This window comes from Anastrepha obliqua, chromosome 6, assembly GCF_027943255.1.
Source record: "Anastrepha obliqua isolate idAnaObli1 chromosome 6, idAnaObli1_1.0, whole genome shotgun sequence".
Taxonomy (NCBI): Eukaryota; Metazoa; Arthropoda; class Insecta; order Diptera; family Tephritidae; genus Anastrepha; species Anastrepha obliqua.
The window spans coordinates 70,308,350-70,324,239 of NC_072897.1; positions in this window are offsets into that span (position 1 = coordinate 70,308,350).

Sequence of the window (15,890 nt, forward strand, 5' to 3'; positions counted from 1 at the left end):
TGCTGCTGGAGTGACAATCCTTGGCCGGATATAAATCCGGGTCGTTTCGGTAACGTAGAACCGACTGTCGTGGAAACGTTGAGCCGTTTCGTCGGCTCGCTCGTTGCCTCGGATGCCTTTATGGCCTGTTACCCACATAATGTTGATGTTTTTTAAGTTCCGAATACAAAGGTCTTTTATTTTGTCAACCAATTTGCTACTACTATAAATGTTTTGTATGGCTTTAATAGACGACATGCTATCCGTACAAATGAGAATTTTCCTTTATTACTCTGCGCGAAATTTGCTGCTTTGTATATGGCCATATAATAAATATGTATATAAAATATGTTCGTATCAGCTATAAAATGATACGCCATCACTTTCTTAACATCAGCTGTATTCACGTAATTTGACAACTCAATTTTTTTATGGCCTTTTGAAAATCAAATGTTAAGACAGAGAGAAAACGTCAAGATATGTGTATTTATACCAGTTGCTTCATTTGTTCGCCAACGCTAACGCTTCGGAAAGAGGCCTAATATACTGGTCCATACAATCGTAACAGTTTTATCCTGCCTTTGACTTCTGTTAGAAAATAATGTATAGGGCTCATTACCGAGCCGAGCAGAGGCTACATTCTCAAAGGACTTTTGAAATGGTTAATTTAAATCGTACATGCCACCTACTTACTTTCCACTATCTTTGTTTTGTGAACCACCACAGCTATACGAACGTTAAATAAAATTCAATAACTGTGTGTCATCTTGCTATGCCCAGTGACGATGTACAAGTTCTCGAAACCAATAGTCCTAACGCAAACCCTATCACCGATTTTGTTTACGTTTCGCAAGTCCTTAATGAGCTTCAAGATTTTTCTCGATCTCATCTGTTGATAGCGATAATATAGTTCTCAATTCTAAGTCCGTTATCGGACACAGGAATTCGCGATAAGTTCATATTCGCCAATGAGTACATATTCGATGGTTGCGAAAAGCTGTCGAAGTAGCCGACCGCGGAAAGGCTTTGCAGTTCTTCAGCGATCGTGTTATGGTTTTGATTCAACTACCAGTCGCAGTAAGCATTTCCAGAAGCATAAGTTTAAGCAGCAGTTCGTAGTCGACTTATAAGAACTGCTGCTACAAAATCAAGCAGTAATTTTACGACTTTTGTACTTTAAGTGCAGCTATTGAATCACTAGTAAAAATTACTTTACAACGGAAAGCTGTTCATTGGTTCGAACACTAGTGATGTTTGGATGAAGTATACCCCCTCTGTAGATGCGGCTATATTGACCTCATGGAGATTGTAGAGATCTTTTAGGCTGTAACTTATGGAAGCACTAGGATGTACCGTTGAAATCATCATTGCATTCACTACCACTGGTGTTGTGTGGTGTTCGCGCACTTGGGAAACTTCCAAATGCTGGAACATTTTCAAGTCCACAAGTTTCAAGTCCAGCTGCTTCGATTAGTATCTCCTCACTGGCAGTAATCACCTTTTCGGTAAAAGGTCCTCCACCAGTCCGCTGTTTAGAAGCCTTGTTGAAAGAAAGCTTTTTTTTTGCCTGATACTTCTGATCAGCAAAAACCTATAAAACCCAAGACTAATAATAAGCTTTCAAAGTATTGTATATCATTTATATACACACCTTTCTCCACATCTTGGCATCTTTAACTGGGGGCCCAATAGCATTCAATTTCGTTGCCAGCTCCTCCCACAGTCTACCTGTCGTATATCTGCCTTGCGCGGTATTCGGCAGTTGGTTTTTTGCCAAGCCGGGGTTGTAGGCCATAAACTCCGCCATCAGATCTTTTTGGGTGGGGTTGAGTTTATTAAAATTCGTCCTATAATACATTTATTATAAAAACCATATTTAATTATATATTTTTACAATTTACTTACATCTTTGCTTTAATTTGGTCGTTTACGAGCGGCTGTCTAAATTTATGAGAGATCTAGTTCTGTGTAACCTAAGGGATCAATCTAGTTGGATCCATGGTCCATCTACTGTTAGTTCGAGCGATAAAGACTGACTTGAGTGTTTGAAGATAAAGAGATGCCCACACAATGGGTAGAGTTGACAGAGTTTAAGATTACTTACTACACCACAGCCCTCGAGAGCTTGATGACAGTCGGTTCTACGTTACCGGAACGACCCGTATTTATATCCGGCCAAGGATTGCCACTCCAGCAGCATTCCCCGTATGTAAGAATGTGGAATGTTTATGTTGATACAACAACAAGAGCTTGATGACAAGACCAACGTGGCGGTCTTCCGGATTGAAGAGCTCAGCTGACACCCGTGCCCAGGACGGCGACCTGTTATACGGTTCACTAGACAAGCCTAGTATACTGGGGCGGCAGCCCTTAGTCGGGAAAAACCCGAGTCATTCCGGTAACGTAGAACCGGCTGCCATGGGAATGTTATGCCGTAATCGGAGTCCAACCACCACATATTGCAGACGAAGAGCTCCAGCTTCCAAGTGAGACTCGTGTAACACTGGCACAACTACGTTCTGGATACTGTAACTGGTTAAACTCCTACATATCCAGAATTCACCCCGACATTCCAAACACATGTCCGGCATGTGAAGGTACCCCGCACGACACTAACCACCTCTTCACATGCCTAAAACCGACTCATCCACCACCCCTCTCCCTCTGGACCCAACCTGTCGAAACAGCATGTTTCCTGGGCCTACCCCTAGATGAGCTAGACGAAAATGACCGTTGATATACCCTACACTGACAGGGCTACCATTACTGTTAAAACAACAACAACAACAACAACGGCGACCTGTTGGGGATATCAGCACTACGAATAGCCGCAAGGCTTTCCCCAGGACACAGCTTTCTCCAAGAGGAGATGGGTTTCCTAAGTATAGTGTTATAGGTTTTACAGATACCCGGTAGAACCGAGTTTCAGTTGTTGATACCCTGGTTCACGACTCGTGATGGAAGTCCATAAACATATCTTTAATTATTAATACTTCATTATGAAAAAGAAAATGAAAAAAAAATGAAATGTTGTTATACTACAAATCCGATACCGTGGCAATATCTTTGAGAAAATTCGTTGTGGTTTCGTTAATAAAATTACGCCATTGTTGCGTAGTTATGGAGTGAGATGATTGTTGAAGGTGCTGAATTTTATTCTGCGTATCCGTTTCAACTTCTTCCAATATATTGATATTATCTATTTCCCGTAAAAGAGTATCAATGTTTTGTTTAAAACTGTAAAAGAGAGAAGAATTATAACCATAACAACTGAATTTGAATTATGGAAATAAGTACCATTCAAACTGTTGTGTTTTTCGTCGATAAGCATCATATTGCCAATCTAATTGACGCGCGAGTCGTTCAGCAGCTCTAATAATGACTTACGCTCCCGTTCAACCTCGTTGATCATACATTCGGCAACATCGCAAATTTTTTTAATATATGCGTTTGCAGAATTTCTATTTATATTTGTCTCCATATGTTCTAACAGTAAATTTAAATTACACTTATGTACTTATTTCAATTCACTAAATTGGGGATGAGTAAAAAATTTAATTGCTCTAAAAAAATAGGACAAGAAAACACAAAAAGTGAACAATTCAAATTAATTACACGAAAATGTTTGAAATTAACTAAATTAATATTTAGTACTAACTCCATTTCTAATATACATTTCGGATACATTTTTTGGCATGTTTTGAAATATTCTTTGCGTATAAACTGCCCTAATTTTCGGCCATTCTTCCTTAAACCTCTCTTTTAGTTCACAGTTTAGTTAGACAAAACTGGCGTCTGTCGCACACCTCGCTCCAACTCTTCCCGCAAGTTTTCTATAGGGTTAAGATCGGGTGAATTCTGCATTTTCTTGGATGAGAGCAAATCTAATTTATTCGGTAATGACGGGAAAGTCACGGTTTGACGGAAGCTCAATAAAGTGCTGAAACCGCAGCATCTGAAACCGATGATCAAAAACGGCAGTGGGCATGTGATGGTTTGGGGGTGTATTTCATCCAAAAGAACCGGTAATTGAAAATTAAGTTAAATTTAATTTAAAATTATTTTCAAAGTAAAAGAATAAATAAATACAAAATTAAAAAAAATTATTTCCATGGGAAAAGTTTGTAATTTTTTCTAATAAATGAAAAAAATAATACAAAATTTAATAGGATAAGAAATTGAAAAATTTTGAACCCATATCAGCTCGAACATCGTTAAATATGCATTTCAATACTTTTAAATAATCTAAATAATCAAGTAACCTTTGAGTTTGAAATTTTTCATTTCAAATTTATTCCGTTCCTTTGATTTTTTTTCTGTACAAACTCACGGTTAGATTTGAGCAAATAAATAAAACTGGCTCTAGTAGGCTTTGAAATTTTAAATCTTCAATAATTTCCACACATCCACACTTACACATACACGCGTACATACATATATAAATTGTATGCTATTTCGAAGTTTTCTTAGTTGCCGCGCATTGCTTGAAGGCTGTTTTTGTTTTTTTGAAAGTGCGAAATGCATCTAAGTTAAATTCCTGACGGAAGCCTAATATCCAGTGGTTTGCTGGCTCCGAATAGCTAAATTTTTTCTGCCGAGGCATTGGCTATCCTTCAAGCGTCAGAGCATGCAACAAATAATAAGGGAAAATTCTTAATATGTACAGACAGCTTGTCAGTCTGTCTAGCGATAAAAAATATCTTTAATGATAATCAATTAGTTTGTCGAATCAGGGATAAATTAAAAAAAAAAAATAACAAAATAAAGATTCTATGGATCCCTAGCCACGTATGTATATGTGCTGATCATATTTAGGATTCTGCAATAAGATAATAAGTAAACGAAATTACAATTAAGCAAACCTATTTACATACATACATAAATATTTTTGTAAGGAAGTAATTTTTTTTCAAGTAAAATTTTTATTTTAATTAATGCATCATTAAAGGTATTTTTTAAGTAAGCAGGATTAGAAAGTCTCTTTGACAAAAGTCCAAAATCATTTTAGGATGTAATTAAAAGCTTTTGGATGCTGCTATGTCCACAAAGCAATACAAGTTTTTTGGTTGGCTCTTTGGTTTTCTTTTAAAAACATTAAAGTTTCATGGTTAAAATCTAGCTGTGGAGAATATATAAATAATTGGCTGCCTGATGTTCAGATCAGATCGTTTTTTACAAGGAGCTTTTTCATGACAGAAATACACTCGGAGATTAGCCATTGCCTGCCGCGGGGCGCCGGTTATTCGAAAAACCGTCTGATACCCACACATTTTGCGAAATAGTGCTTTAGATTATAAACACAACATATCTTCTTAATTTTTGCAAATTTAAATTAAACAAATAGTGAAGTTTCATCATCCACTTTGCAAAAACGGTACACACTTAATTCCACTAATTCTAGTTTCCTGAAATGATAACGAGGACTACAACGCCCACTCTATCGAGGTTTAAGTTGAGGGAGCCAATGAGAAACTGTTTAATCTGTCTCTGTTCTGGACTCTCCATTCAGTGTCGTGCGAATTTGGTAAGCCCACAAACGGGACCTAGTCCATGCAGTTTTGAAGTAGCGCGTATTTTCCAAGGTAGTTCACCTGTTTGGTACGATTATAACCTTCACGTCGTCGTACTCAATCCAACAAAACGGTGTTCTTTGCTTGGCTGCTTGACTATACAATAAAATCCAAATAAACCTCGAAGGAGTACGTCTCTTAAGGTATTCTTTGCGATAGATTTCTATACCATTGAAATAGTATCGGACCGCCCATGGGTATCGATCTTGTAAAGTTCATCCCAAAAACACCCGCACTAAGCCCACCATCCGTTAGCTTTGACCTATCTCTATACCCATCTTCTACCTATCTTTATACTCATTATGGGTTACTGACTCCCAGAGTGCCCGATATAAAATGGTTATCTTTTATTGCGAAAATGAAACTTAAGGTTTTTCGGTCAGGAATATTGTTAAGCCTTAGTGCTCCTAAGGTAGCCTCCTTCTCTATCATGATAGGGTATTTCTATAAATGTAATGAGGGCATTCGTGGTGTAGGTGCTCATCGCCCCAGTAATGTCGATGCACACCAATCTTAGCAATTTACTTAATTTAGTTTTTCCAGCTCTTTGCCTGGTTTTAGGTTATCATCCGAAAGCAGGATAAGTGACAGTGGTAAGTGACCACTAAGTCATTTTACGGGACAGTGCTAATTTGGAATTGTGTCCGTCATTTTTATTCCTACATTTGTTAGAATCAAGTTAAAAGCTAGGGAGTGTGATGCAAAGTTTGAACAATTTTTCCAATTTTTTTCTTTTTGTACAAAGTTTGAAACTTGGATTTACTTATATAGATTTTGTTTGACAAAGACTTATGCTTTTATAAAAAAATAAAAAACTTTCAAGAACAAAAAAGAGGAGGCAGGATCGGCAATGACAATAAGAGCTTAATATATAACGTTGTGAGAGCAATCATGGCAGACCACTAACTAATGATTGAAGGTGAAAATATGGAGCTTCCTCTTAAGTCCGCGTGCGTGTTTCTCATCTAATTATCTACGCCCATTAAATTGATTGTTCCCGTCAAAAGCAGGTCAAAAAATTTAATGCAGATGTAACAATGATTTGCATTCTGGTGTGACCCTTCCGAAACTAAACGTTTCCTTCGGGCCTTATAGATAGTTTGATCAGGGGTTAAGTAATGTTACTACAATAACTGAATAAATTCTTTAAGAATAATACCTATACCAAAAATACCTTGTCTTAAGGCTTCTGGTGTTAGTGTCATAAATTTCACGGGCCTCTGGATGGAATTATTCAAACTATATTCTTTTTTTTCCTGTACTATTGTTTTTGTAGTTGTTGTAGTGGCTCGCGAACAGCTTTTTGAGAGGTTTATGGGTGTGTTCGATGAGGCTGGTAAATTGACGACACATTTTTGCTGTACAACAGGGCTTTGCTGGGTGACTATCGACGTTGATGTGGTGGTGACTTGGCCTTTAGTTACGCTGGTGGTCGTTTGCAATTTTTTTAACGGCACTTGTGGCGTAACAAATAAGGTTTGTGGTGGCTCCAAGGGCTGCGTAGTTGGTTCGAATCTATCACTTGAATTGACTGATTGTTCGCAATCACTGTTATTATCAGACCGTGAACGGTATATACTAGATTTATGAGGCTTCAACATGTTAAAATCATAAATTTTAATAGGTAAATCAGAGGATTTTTGTTTATTAGACGACTTCAAAGTATTGGACGGGTGTGTTATTTCACCAGGTAGAACTGTTGACTCACACTCAGATGAAAGCAGCATGTCTGATATATCAATCAATTGGGAAAAATTTGGACAATCGCTAAATTCTTCGTAGTCATGTACGGAGGAGTTATCTTTGTGGTATAGATTCTGGTGACAGTCTTGTATATCATTAATTTCGTCCTCACATACTTTAGTGACATCTGCTGGAACTGCTGAAATATTTCGATCATCACTTTCATCTGTTTCATCACTAGTAACGTTAAGTTTAAATGATTGTGCAGACGTTTTTGGAATCTCATTTGGGTTTAGTGAAGTATTTAATATTTGACCGACTTTCTTTCTGGTAAAAGTTCTGGTGAGAGAATTTTGTGCCACTTCGTTTTGTTTATATGACGTACAACCACGAATTACCGCATCTGCAATGTTTTTTATATCTGCTGAGCAAATAGTAGGATTTTTGTGATTAGATACAAAGTTATCTTTTTTTGCCGGTATACTTGTCTGCCCCTTCACTTCGTCAAATGAATCCTTATGAAAAATATATTAGAAATACACAAAATCAGATAAATTTGGCATATATTAAATATACAGTAGATTCTGTTTTTATGCGGTATTTTCTTATGCGGTTTTGAAATAGTGCGGTTTTTTTTAAATTATAAAATGCATGTCGACCTATCGGGAATTGTACATATGTATAAACAAGATTCTAAAGCAGCTAAACAAAAACTCATCATATCAAAAATGCTAACCGTACAAGTATGAACCGCCTGCATCACCAGATCAGACGTGTACATTTGCTCAAGTGACGGAAGTGATTTTACGCCAAATCCTAAACGAATGCGCAACAAGCGGGTATTGTCTGATTCTATTTCTGACGATGTAAATTTATTTTTCAATTCTGACGTCTCTTAAATAAAGATATAATTTTCAAAAATACAATTTTTTGTTTATGCGATTTTATTTAATTATTTCAGATTCATGCGGTCTATGGAACGTATCTATAGTTATAATATGGGACTAGTACCCTTTTTTATGCGATTTTATTACATTATTTCAGATTTATGCGGTTCTTAGCACTTTTGAAACGTATCTATAGTTTTACTATAGAACTGGTAGCTTTGTTTATGCTGTTTCTTGCGGAACGTATATACCGCATAAAAACAGAACCTACTGTATTATGCATTCTCGTATATTCATATTTTCAATTGACAGAGCAAAGCCACTTATTTTTTGGACACACACATCAAAAATGAATCTTTGGGTAGCTGCTTGAAAATTCCATGAGCACGACTTCAATGCGCACGTACTCTGCATCTTCCACTGAGGTAATACGCGGTATAGAGTAGTCAGTCAGACGAAATCTGTTAAACAAAACTAGGGAAGATTTTGCACAAAAAGGAAAGTTATCATGAAGAAATACGAAAGCACTGAGCGTACAGCTTCAGCTTTCCTAATTGCACAGTGTTAGTATCATTAAATGGTGCCGATGGGCAGCTTTCTGAGCATCTTCTGTGAGGAAGTACATATATACGAGCGGTATACGCGCAGAGATAAATCTTATTACCATTCTAAGTGATAGTCCAGCTGCACTTCAAACTTTATCATTATTTGATGGATTGACTAAGTGTATTGTTTGTTTTACTTATTTACAATTTAAAAAATTGATTTATTTATTAGAATTAATATATAATAATAAAACTAATACAAGAACGAGTACTAGCTGCCAGGGCCTACAACTCGATAGATAGATAGAACAGTCTGTGTTATTATTAGCAAATCATATTAAATCATATGTAGTAGTTAAGTTACAATCTTTCAAAAAATTATTTAAAGCAGTAAATTGGTGGCAGAAACCGTAGCCAGCAGAGCAGAAGGTTTGGTGGATCCGAAGTGTTTTTTCCTGAAACTTTCTGAGGTACGACAATCGTTTAAAAGATGGTCAGCTGATGCGTTATTATCACAAAATGGACATTGTTGTTGAGGAGGTGTTGGTGTGTGAGTTTAGTATGTCCGATTCTGAGTCTGGCGAACTGGTTTGATAAATATCGAGGTGTATTGCTTGGGTATAGAGATGGTTTGCGCCTGTCGTTGAATTCAGTATACCGATGCCTAAACGTATACCATTCTGTCAGCTTAATCGAGTCAATATATATTATTTTTTTATATGCTTATATAAATCATTCGCTCAATAAACTGGAAACAATGAGTTTGTTGCTGGCATAAGTCGAGCTGTTTCGTTTTTGTTGTTGTTGTAGCAGCATAAACATTCCCCTTACTTACATACGGGGAATGCTGCTGGAGTGACAATCCTTGGCCGGATATAAATCCGGGTCGTTTCGGTAACGTAGAACCGACTGTCGTGGAAACGTTGAGCCGTTTCGTCGGCTCGCTCGTTGCCTCGGATGCCTTTATGGCCTGTTACCCACATAATGTTGATGTTTTTTAAGTTCCGAATACAAAGGTCTTTTATTTTGTCAACCAATTTGCTACTACTATAAATGTTTTGTATGGCTTTAATAGACGACATGCTATCCGTACAAATGAGAAATTTCCTTTATTACTCTGCGCGAAATTTGCTGCTTTGTATATGGCCATATAATAAATATGTATATAAAATATGTTCGTATCAGCTATAAAATGATACGCCATCACTTTCTTAACATCAGCTGTATTCACGTAATTTGACAACTCAATTTTTTATGGCCTTTTGAAAATCAAATGTTAAGACAGAGAGAAAACGTCAAGATATGTGTATTTATACCAGTTGCTTCATTTGTTCGCCAACGCTAACGCTTCGGAAAGAGGCCTAATATACTGGTCCATACAATCGTAACAGTTTTATCCTGCCTTTGACTTCTGTTAGAAAATAATGTATAGGGCTCATTACCGAGCCGAGCAGAGGCTACATTCTCAAAGGACTTTTGAAATGGTTAATTTAAATCGTACATGCCACCTACTTACTTTCCACTATCTTTGTTTTGTGAACCACCACAGCTATACGAACGTTAAATAAAATTCAATAACTGTGTGTCATCTTGCTATGCCCAGTGACGATGTACAAGTTCTCGAAACCAATAGTCCTAACGCAAACCCTATCATCGATTTTGTTTACGTTTCGCAAGTCCTTAATGAGCTTCAAGATTTTTCTCGATCTCATCTGTTGATAGCGATAATATAGTTCTCAATTCTAAGTCCGTTATCGGACACAGGAATTCGCGATAAGTTTGTACTTTAAGTGCAGCTATTGAATCACTAGTAAAAATTACTTTACAACGGAAAGCTGTTCATTGGTTCGAACACTAGTGATGTTTGGATGAAGTATACCCCCTCTGTAGATGCGGCTATATTGACCTCATGGAGATTGTAGAGATCTTTTAGGCTGTAACTTATGGAAGCACTAGGATGTACCGTTGAAATCATCATTGCATTCACTACCACTGGTAGTGTGTGGTGTTCGCGCACTTGGGAAACTTCCAAATGCTGGAACATTTTGGATTCTCTCTACACAAGCTTCAAGTCCAGCTGCTTCGATTAGTATCTCCTCACTGGCAGTAATCACCTTTTCGGTAAAAGGTCCTCCACCAGTCCGCTGTTTAGAAGCCTTGTTGAAAGAAAGCTTTTTTTTTGCCTGATACTTCTGATCAGCAAAAACCTATAAAACCCAAGACTAATAATAAGTTTTCAAAGTATTGTATATCATTTATATACACACCTTTCTCCACATCTTGGCATCGTTAACTGGGGGCCCAATAGCATTCAATTTCGTTGCCAGCTCCTCCCACAGTCTACCTGTCGTATATCTGCCTTGCGCGGTATTCGGCAGTTGGTTTTTTGCCAAGCCGGGGTTGTAGGCCATAAACTCCGCCATCAGATCTTTTTGGGTGGGGTTGAGTTTATTAAAATTCGTCCTATAATACATTTATTATAAAAACCATATTTAATTATATATTTTTACAATTTACTTACATCTTTGCTTTAATTTGGTCGTTTACGAGCGGCTGTCTAAATTTATGAGAGATCTAGTTCTGTGTAACCTAAGGGATCAATCTAGTTGGATCCATGGTCCATCTACTGTTAGTTCGAGCGATAAAGACTGACTTGAGTGTTTGAAGATAAAGAGATGCCCACACAATGGGTAGAGTTGACAGAGTTTAAGATTACTTACTACACCACAGCCCTCGAGAGCTTGATGACAGTCGGTTCTACGTTACCGGAACGACCCGTATTTATATCCGGCCAAGGATTGCCACTCCAGCAGCATTCCCCGTATGTAAGAATGTGGAATGTTTATGCTGATACAACAACAAGAGCTTGATGACAAGACCAACGTGGCGGTCTTCCGGCTTGAAGGGCTCAGCTGACACCCGTGCCCAGGACGGCGACCTGTTATACGGTTCACTAGACAAGCCTAGTATACTGGGGCGGCAGCCCTTAGTCGGGAAAAACCCGAGTCATTCCGGTAACGTAGAACCGGCTGCCATGGGAATGTTATGCCGTAATCGGAGTCCAACCACCACATATTGCAGACGAAGAGCTCCAGCTTCCAAGTGAGACTCGTGTAACACTGGCACAACTACGTTCTGGATACTGTAACTGGTTAAACTCCTACATATCCAGAATTCACCCCGACATTCCAAACACATGTCCGGCATGTGAAGGTACCCCGCACGACACTAACCACCTCTTCACATGCCCCCTAAAACCGACTCATCCACCACCCCTCTCCCTCTGGACCCAACCTGTCGAAACAGCATGTTTCCTGGGCCTACCCCTAGATGAGCTAGACGAAAATGACCGTTGATATACCCTACACTGACAGGGCTACCATTACTGTTAAAACAACAACAACAACAACAACGGCGACCTGTTGGGGATATCAGCACTACGAATAGCCGCAAGGCTTTCCCCAGGACACAGCTTTCTCCAAGAGGAGATGGGTTTCCTAAGTATAGTGTTATAGGTTTTACAGATACCCGGTAGAACCGAGTTTCAGTTGTTGATACCCTGGTTCACGACTCGTGATGGAAGTCCATAAACATATCTTTAATTATTAATACTTCATTATGAAAAAGAAAATGAAAAAAAAATGAAATGTTGTTATACTACAAATCCGATACCGTGGCAATATCTTTGAGAAAATTCGTTGTGGTTTCGTTAATAAAATTACGCCATTGTTGCGTAGTTATGGAGTGAGATGATTGTTGAAGGTGCTGAATTTTATTCTGCGTATCCGTTTCAACTTCTTCCAATATATTGATATTATCTATTTCACGTAAAAGAGTATCAATGTTTTGTTTAAAACTGTAAAAGAGAGAAGAATTATAACCATAACAACTGAATTTGAATTATGGAAATAAGTACCATTCAAACTGTTGTGTTTTTCGTCGATAAGCATCATATTGCCAATCTAATTGACGCGCGAGTCGTTCAGCAGCTCTAATAATGACTTACGCTCCCGTTCAACCTCGTTGATCATACATTCGGCAACATCGCAAATTTTTTTAATATATGCGTTTGCAGAATTTCTATTTATATTTGTCTCCATATGTTCTAACAGTAAATTTAAATTACACTTATGTACTTATTTCAATTCACTAAATTGGGGATGAGTAAAAAATTTAATTGCTCTAAAAAAATAGGACAAGAAAACACAAAAAGTGAACAATTCAAATTAATTACACGAAAATGTTTGAAATTAACTAAATTAATATTTAGTACTAACTCCATTTCTAATATACATTTCGGATACATTTTTTGGCATGTTTTGAAATATTCTTTGCGTATAAACTGCCCTAATTTTCGGCCATTCTTCCTTAAACCTCTCTTTTAGTTCACAGTTTAGTTAGACAAAACTGGCGTCTGTCGCACACCTCGCTCCAACTCTTCCCGCAAGTTTTCTATAGGGTTAAGATCGGGTGAATTCTGCATTTTCTTGGATGAGAGCAAATCTAATTTATTCGGTAATGACGGGAAAGTCACGGTTTGACGGAAGCTCAATAAAGTGCTGAAACCGCAGCATCTGAAACCGATGATCAAAAACGGCAGTGGGCATGTGATGGTTTGGGGGTGTATTTCATCCAAAAGAACCGGTAATTGAAAATTAAGTTAAATTTAATTTAAAATTATTTTCAAAGTAAAAGAATAAATAAATACAAAATTAAAAAAAATTATTTCCATGGGAAAAGTTTGTAATTTTTTCTAATAAATGAAAAAAATAATACAAAATTTAATAGGATAAGAAATTGAAAAATTTTGAACCCATATCAGCTCGAACATCGTTAAATATGCATTTCAATACTTTTAAATAATCTAAATAATCAAGTAACCTTTGAGTTTGAAATTTTTCATTTCAAATTTATTCCGTTCCTTTGATTTTTTTTCTGTACAAACTCACGGTTAGATTTGAGCAAATAAATAAAACTGGCTCTAGTAGGCTTTGAAATTTTAAATCTTCAATAATTTCCACACATCCACACTTACACATACACGCGTACATACATATATAAATTGTATGCTATTTCGAAGTTTTCTTAGTTGCCGCGCATTGCTTGAAGGCTGTTTTTGTTTTTTTGAAAGTGCGAAATGCATCTAAGTTAAATTCCTGACGGAAGCCTAATATCCAGTGGTTTGCTGGCTCCGAATAGCTAAATTTTTTCTGCCGAGGCATTGGCTATCCTTCAAGCGTCAGAGCATGCAACAAATAATAAGGGAAAATTCTTAATATGTACAGACAGCTTGTCAGTCTGTCTAGCGATAAAAAATATCTTTAATGATAATCAATTAGTTTGTCGAATCAGGGATAAATTAAAAAAAAAAAATAAAAAAATAAAGATTCTATGGATCCCTAGCCACATATGTATATGTGCTGATCATATTTAGGATTCTGCAATAAGATAATAAGTAAACGAAATTACAATTAAGCAAACCTATTTACATACATACATAAATATTTTTGTAAGGAAGTAATTTTTTTTCAAGTAAAATTTTTATTTTAATTAATGCATCATTAAAGGTATTTTTTAAGTAAGCAGGATTAGAAAGTCTCTTTGACAAAAGTCCAAAATCATTTTAGGATGTAATTAAAAGCTTTTGGATGCTGCTATGTCCACAAAGCAATACAAGTTTTTTGGTTGGCTCTTTGGTTTTCTTTTAAAAACATTAAAGTTTCATGGTTAAAATCTAGCTGTGGAGAATATATAAATAATTGGCTGCCTGATGTTCAGATCAGATCGTTTTTTACAAGGAGCTTTTTCATGACAGAAATACACTCGGAGATTAGCCATTGCCTGCCGCGGGGCGCCGGTTATTCGAAAAACCGTCTGATACCCACACATTTTGCGAAATAGTGCTTTAGATTATAAACACAACATATCTTCTTAATTTTTGCAAATTTAAATTAAACAAATAGTGAAGTTTCATCATCCACTTTGCAAAAACGGTACACACTTAATTCCACTAATTCTAGTTTCCTGAAATGATAACGAGGACTACAACGCCCACTCTATCGAGGTTTAAGTTGAGGGAGCCAATGAGAAACTGTTTAATCTGTCTCTGTTCTGGACTCTCCATTCAGTGTCGTGCGAATTTAGTCCATGCAGTTTTGAAGTAGCGCGTATTTTCCAAGGTAGTTCACCTGTTTGGTACGATTATAACCTTCACGTCGTCGTACTCAATCCAACAAAACGGTGTTCTTTGCTTGGCTGCTTGACTATACAATAAAATCCAAATAAACCTCGAAGGAGTACGTCTCTTAAGGTATTCTTTGCGATAGATTTCTATACCATTGAAATAGTATCGGACCGCCCATGGGTATCGATCTTGTAAAGTTCATCCCAAAAACACCCACACTAAGCCCACCATCCGTTAGCTTTGACCTATCTCTATACCCATCTTCTACCTATCTTTATACTCATTATGGGTTACTGACTCCCAGAGTGCCCGATATAAAATGGTTATCTTTTATTGCGAAAATGAAACTTAAGGTTTTTCGGTCAGGAATATTGTTAAGCCTTAGTGCTCCTAAGGTAGCCTCCTTCTCTATCATGATAGGGTATTTCTATAAATGTAATGAGGGCATTCGTGGTGTAGGTGCTCATCGCCCCAGTAATGTCGATGCACACCAATCTTAGCAATTTACTTAATTTAGTTTTTCCAGCTCTTTGCCTGGTTTTAGGTTATCATCCGAAAGCAGGATAAGTGACAGTGGTAAGTGACCACTAAGTCATTTTACGGGACAGTGCTAATTTGGAATTGTGTCCGTCATTTTTATTCCTACATTTGTTAGAATCAAGTTAAAAGCTAGGGAGTGTGATGCAAAGTTTGAACAATTTTTCCAATTTTTTTCTTTTTGTACAAAGTTTGAAACTTGGATTTACTTATATAGATTTTGTTTGACAAAGACTTATGCTTTTATAAAAAAATAAAAAGCTTTCAAGAACAAAAAAGAGGAGGCAGGATCGGCAATGACAATAAGAGCTTAATATATAACGTTGTGAGAGCAATCATGGCAGACCACTAACTAATGATTGAAGGTGAAAATATGGAGCTTCCTCTTAAGTCCGCGTGCGTGTTTCTCATCTAATTATCTACGCCCATTAAATTGATTGTTCCCGTCAAAAGCAGGTCAAAAAATTTAATGCAGATGTAACAATGATTTGCATTCTGGTGTGAC